Below are 6,000 nucleotides of genomic sequence, written 5' to 3'. Positions count from 1 at the left end.
TTGCCACGTATGCGACTCTCTTCAGACACATGAACTCTCTTTGGAGATCATTATAGTCTTAGTGGTGGACCCAAGATAGAGTCAACGTGTCTCTTTAAAGAGAGTCATACGTGGCAAGTCAAAACTCACCAAAAATAGCAACACTACGTTTTCTTTTCTTAGAGTGTATATATCCATGGACGAGACTGGCGCCGAATATGCGGCAATAACCGTTTGGTTGTCCTAGAATTTTAATTTCTGCTCTACAACAACTTCACTTCGTTCCTCGTCAGCATCTCTTTTTTTCTTGCACGCAGTGCTTGACCTGGGTCGTCACTGGAGGCGTTCCGTGCAGCAGCACCAGTCTCCGGCGCCAGCGCAGGCGGTGCTCATCAAACCTTCGCCCTTCGACCCTTCGTCCGAGGCGGTGGACGTCAACGAGGTTGAGACGACCTCCCCACCATCACTGCCGCCGAGGTTAGAAACGCACTTTGAAAACTATCATGTCCGTCACGTATGTGTATGTGTGAAATGCTAGAGATTCCAGCATTTCGTGCCTCACGATTCACCTGATATGCTACTACAGGTGCTGGGTGATGATTATTTATGTTATAAACAAGGATAAAAACGTAACGGCCCATACAGCCCCCAAACACACACACACGCACAGATCACACTATTTACAAAGTTTCGTTAAGGCTTGTGGCCCGCAAGAACGTCAGCAGCACTTTCGTGGCAAGTTACGCATAGGCGGTGCTTTTCAATGGGCCGACAATACGCCGCAGTTCTACGCTCGAGTGCCGCCTTCAGAGATCGTCCCTCTGATGCGTATCGCCTGCAGTTATACAGAACATGTTGCAGGTCTTCTGGGGCGTTACACTGAATGCATGTTGGCGAGTCAGACAGTTTTACCAGTTTTACCAATCGAAGCGGCGCGTGCCGTTTCGTGCTGTCTCCTTCTGTGTCCCGTGTGCTTCTCCGGTTACTTTCGCTAATCACGAATCACCTACTGATCTACACCTATCATCTCCCATGAGAGCCCTGCGCGTGTCTATGGCTCATGACAAAGCAGGTAAGCCCGTCAACAGGACTTTCCGGCCCCCAACTTCGTTTCACACGGCGATGAAACTTAGCGAAATACCCCGTATACAAGGAAAAGGACTAACCGTGACAGAGTATGGCAGTAACGGCCGCTTTGGTGGCGCGCAACACAGGACAGAGACCGAGCCGCGATGTACTGTTGCGAAGAGCCCCTGGCTAGATCGCGAGAAGTCTCCCCTCGCATTCCGTTGGACTCGTTAGGCGCCAACCCGCGGCGTTCGCCACCGTTGCGGGGCGCCAGAGCAACCGACACCGGAATGCGAGCTGCCCTTACGGTCTACTATGCCCGGTTCGCCGTGTACCACCGCGGCCGCCATCATCCCCAGCCTCCTGGTGCTCGTGACATTTCGCCTCCCGATCAGTCCTTACAACTTCCCTCGCCGGCATGCTCACTCATTCTGTCCTCCTTGCCCTTGTACTTTCTCGCTCGACATTCCGAGTGTTGAGAAGCGATACACGAGTCTCTCCTATCCTAGTCCTTCATCTCGTTCTCATTTTCGACGTTAATTAAGTACGGCGAATCGCTATTGCCAAACGTTTGCGAAGCCTTCGTTGGTTTCATTGGCGCCTTCGAGGTGCGCGTAATCATTCAAATCTGTGCCTCCGGTGGCAAACGAGTTGCGCTTTACGCGACTTCGTGAATGCTCGCATCTGAATTCGCTTCTGTTATACCCAACGTGGCAACTGCAGCTGAGGTGTTGCATATTGTTGCATATTCGCACATATTGGTGCTGCATATCCGTGCGTATTGTGGAACTAAAGTGGCTACAAATGATCAGAAACACGCGCGTGACCGACATCGTGTGAAGAAAACAACATTAAGTAGCATTCGGAAGCCTTGAAGTTTCACTTATCTGAGGAGTTGGGAAATTGTTAGGAGAGGGCTTAATTTATTTCTTATTTCTAAGAAATGTTGCGAGGTCCACAGAAATAGTCGCTTGCTTTCGTATCCTACTTAGATTTGGTAAAGACAACCATGACAAAAATATGACGCAGACAAAAAGCTGAGTGTATACAAGTCCAGCGCGTTGCGGTATCTCTGAAGCCGTGTCTCTAGCCCCCCCCCCCCCCCCCCAGAGCTTGAAGGGTTAGCAGAAGACCAGAATAGAAGGATGACAAGGCAAGATTAATGGACAAAGTGCTGGTCTGGTCGTTTCCTCCTCCTAATGTCATGTTCTTAATTTTTCATCGTTTAAGTAGCCCGCTTAAGCGATGGCTTTGAAGCTATCTTTGTCGCTCTGTCTTCATACCTGTTCTTGGTTCTCTGTGTAACCCGCTCTTCGCATCCAGGTTTCTTCGTAGCCTTCACCCTTTCTTCCTCATTACGTGCTCGCTCCAAGCTTCATATACACAGCACGCACACACGCACGCACATACCCGCATGCACGCACAGAGGCACCGCGCTACGCCGCTCACTGTTTCCGCCCTTCGCGCGCGTCTAGGAATATTCGTCGCCACCCCGAACCGCCGCGCGCGAGAACGCCGCTTTGGGAGTCGCCGTCGCGATGCGAAGCACGCAACGAGGCGAGACAGCTGCCTTAACCAACTATGGCAGCGTCTCTCCGCCGGTACACCTCCGCGATGCCGAAAAAAGGGGCGCGATTTCCGGCGCCCGCGAAACCGACGAGCGAGGACTGGACGAGGCGAGGAACTTTTCCCCACATCGCTGAGCGGGCTTCTCGCTCTTCTCTTTCTGCGAGATAGGCGAAAGGGTGCAGCTCGCGGTCAACCGTATTTCGGCTGTTGCGGCGTTTAGGAACCGCAGAAGCCAAGTCGGAAGCGAACCGAAGTTTGGATACTGTGTACGTCCCTGTTAGCGGTTACGATGCTCACCAGCAGGCAGAAAATATATGAAAAGGAAGAAAAAGAAACTTACAGCGTCTCTTATGCATTCTTATAAAACGACTCGAAGGCGAAAGCCATCTTTTTTGTCTTCTCAGTCGAGTGTTTCTTCTCAGTCGAGAGCTTTCTTCACGAAAGCTTTCTGCATCTGCGTAGTTTGGCACCGCCTCCGGGATCGAATGCATTGCTAGCTCTCTGCACCTCACGTGTCTCCGGGATCGGTCCACCTATATGACCAAGTGACAATGTCGTGTAATGACGTCGTCATGTGACGTCACAAGTTTTGGCGATCCTTCACTTCATATAATGACGTCAACGCATGACGATGATTTTTTGCATCGCTCGTGTTGACGCCGACGGCCACTTTTTGCGTTTGATGAGGCATCTAATGCTTTCGCCTTAATAGTTGTGGACACCAAACCCTTCCTTCGTGCTTTCATAGCCCCTTCAGGGGCGTGTGTTCATTTTGGAACAAAGAAAAATTACGCTTTTAACGTTCCTGCTGGAACACGGCCCGTCAAACGACCGACCCGTCGAACATTGGAACGCATTTACCAAAGTTATCGGCTGCAGGCATGAGCAGCACACAGAAGTTGAATGGAGACGTAGGGGTTATGCCGGGGGATCGAATCCCGGCCGCGGCGGCCGCATTTTCCATTGAGGCGAAAATGCTTGAAGCCCGTGTACATAGGTTTAGGTGCCCGTTAAAGAAACCCAGGTGGTATAGATTTCCGGAGCCCTACAGTACGGCGTCTTTGATAATCATATCGTGGTTTTGGGATGTTAAACCCTATAGTTAAATATCATATTATTACTGGGGGTTCAATTCATCCAAATTTAAATTTACCTTGCTCTTTCTTAGCCGCTACTCGAACAAATGGGCAAGCAACATTTTGCGTGAAACACGTGGATACTGCGCCTCAGGAGGATAGTGACTTGATGCCTCTAGATACCACGCGAAGATTTATTGGTCAGCTTCTAGCTCGTTAAGAGTTTACGTGCTGTGTGACGTTAGATGGTAAAATAAAGTGTTTCCTCTGCGTTTGAACCGCGATCGCCGGCTGCCCTCGCAAGCTTTCAGTCGCACATGCATGGACATTGGACCCGTGCGAGTGAAAGCTTGCGCCCTTGGACATCTTACGCAACCTCACGGCGACACCGACGGCGAAGGCAAATATGAGCCTGGAGTGTCGATGTAACTGCTATCACAAGAAAACTGTTGAACAGGGAATGCCGCTGGTGACAACATTTCGACAAGGGACGACGAAGACGAGTACTCTTGTCGAAACGTCGACTTCAGCCACATTCCCTGTTCAACGATCGCTCATCCCAATAAATAGAAACGCTGAGGCAAACTAAACGCGTAAATTATGCTTCATCAGTGCTACCATGAATGCAGCCTGGCTATGCGTCAGACATACATATAACCTGAAATTCAGTGCTATACCAGTGTTATGCATACGTCATGAGGTGATATCAGCTTAGCGATCACCTCGGGATTAGCTGACTAGCTGATCACTAAGCGAACAACTGCATTTTTTTAAAAGAGGCGGAAAGTTAGTTCAATACCAGGAATTCTGACAAGCGCGTGAAAGTACTTTGGAATCCTTGACGACGTACGCTCGTATTTCGCGAAGAAAGAATGCTCAAGACAGTGCCATAACCACTATCACCACCGTGGCGGGGTGCTCAAGACAGTTCGCTACGTCGTTTTAAGCGGCGTCTTGTTTTGTCTTGTTTTTTGCGCCCCTTGCTTCGAAACCATGTACCAACGACACAGCTTATCGTGTCGAGCCTATAGTAATAACTCAGGTGCTCATCTACCTGTCTATCTCGCTCTATTTATTGAAATAAAAATAATTAAAGTAGTGTTGTCACCATTTCCTGCACTTGTTTTCACTTAATTATTAGTAGTAAAATAAAATTTAAGAAAATAATATAGCCTTCCCGTCGGTGAGTTCAAGAGTTCCCGTTTTAACTCAGCCTGCTAACGCTTGCAACACCAAGCACAATGCACACACATGCGCGACGTGGTTGAGTCAGTACTCACCGCAAATAGCATTGTCTTCAAAGAAACGAGAGTGAGAGGACATGTGCCCTTCTCTTCTTTCTCTCGTCTGCACACGCATACGCTATTAACCCTGCTTACGCTATCGCGAAAATCACGGTAGACGCGCTTCGCACTCAAGCTCGGTGTTCTTGCCCCCGGCTGGCGTCGGCACCCGCAGATCGGCCGCCGCTGTTCATTGCACTCGCGAGCTGCAGCAGCGAAACACTTCACATCCTTTGGCGTACGCCACCCGTTCCTCCCATAGCCCCCTTCCTTCTTAGCGTCGTCGTCAGAGAAGCAAAATATCCCGCGACAGCTGCGAGCTCTTTCGCCGCACATCTTGGCACCCGCGTACGCATAGCGCGGTCCTCTTCTATCTTCTGATATCCCAGCCTTTTTTTATTGTTTTCGTTAAAGACGCTTGTTTTCCGTTTTACTTCTTCTTGGCTTCGCTCGTCCACTTCTCCTCTTTTCTGCCTGTCACCGCCTTCCCTGTCTCGGCTTCGTCTCCGTACAGCCGCTTCTTACTACACTAAATATACGCATGTAGTACGCTGCTCACGCCGCATATTTCTATCTTCTTTTCGGATAATTTAATTTCGCTACCTTCTACCAGTACGCCCTAAGTGCGTGCATGCATAAACATACCGCGCATGTACTCACATTATGCTCTTACGTGAAGCCAGTGAGGTATTTGTAAATGAGTAAATAAGTAATGTAAGAACATGGCGGCGTCCGTTCTCTCGCGATCCACCGACATTGCCGACGGGTTTTGCTGGAGCCTTGCGCGCGTTCGTATAAGTGTACCGCTTGCTCAAGCTTTAGTTTCGATGCTTACTTCCTGATTTCGGTTCTTCTTTTTCTGGTTCTGCTTGGTTTTCAATACCGCTTACACCAGGGTCGTTCGATGCAAATGTCAGTGCTGTCATGTCTTTTTACACGTTGTTATTTTCGCTATTCTCCGTGACTATCGTTTATTGCGAGTTTGCTGTGCCTTCCTGTTTTGCTTGTTTTTGTTCCTATATACT

At 49.4% G+C, this 6,000-nt stretch overlaps 1 protein-coding gene across 1 annotated transcript in view; it reads left to right on the top strand.

The window, feature by feature from the left end:
• Positions 1-300: 300 nt before the first annotated feature.
• The window catches only part of LOC119405286 (tyrosine-protein kinase transmembrane receptor Ror), a 107,389-nt gene continuing 101,689 nt past the window's right edge, over positions 301-6,000 (top strand). The window contains exon 1 of the mRNA XM_037672105.2: positions 301-456. The gene's annotated coding sequence lies outside the window, so the exon portion shown is untranslated. The remainder of the gene's footprint in view (positions 457-6,000) is intronic.

The sequence above is a fragment of the Rhipicephalus sanguineus genome, chromosome 9, assembly GCF_013339695.2.
Source record: "Rhipicephalus sanguineus isolate Rsan-2018 chromosome 9, BIME_Rsan_1.4, whole genome shotgun sequence".
Taxonomy (NCBI): domain Eukaryota; kingdom Metazoa; phylum Arthropoda; class Arachnida; order Ixodida; family Ixodidae; genus Rhipicephalus; species Rhipicephalus sanguineus.
The sequence above is the reverse complement of the archived record's forward strand: the minus strand, read 5'-3'. Positions and strand labels throughout refer to the sequence as shown.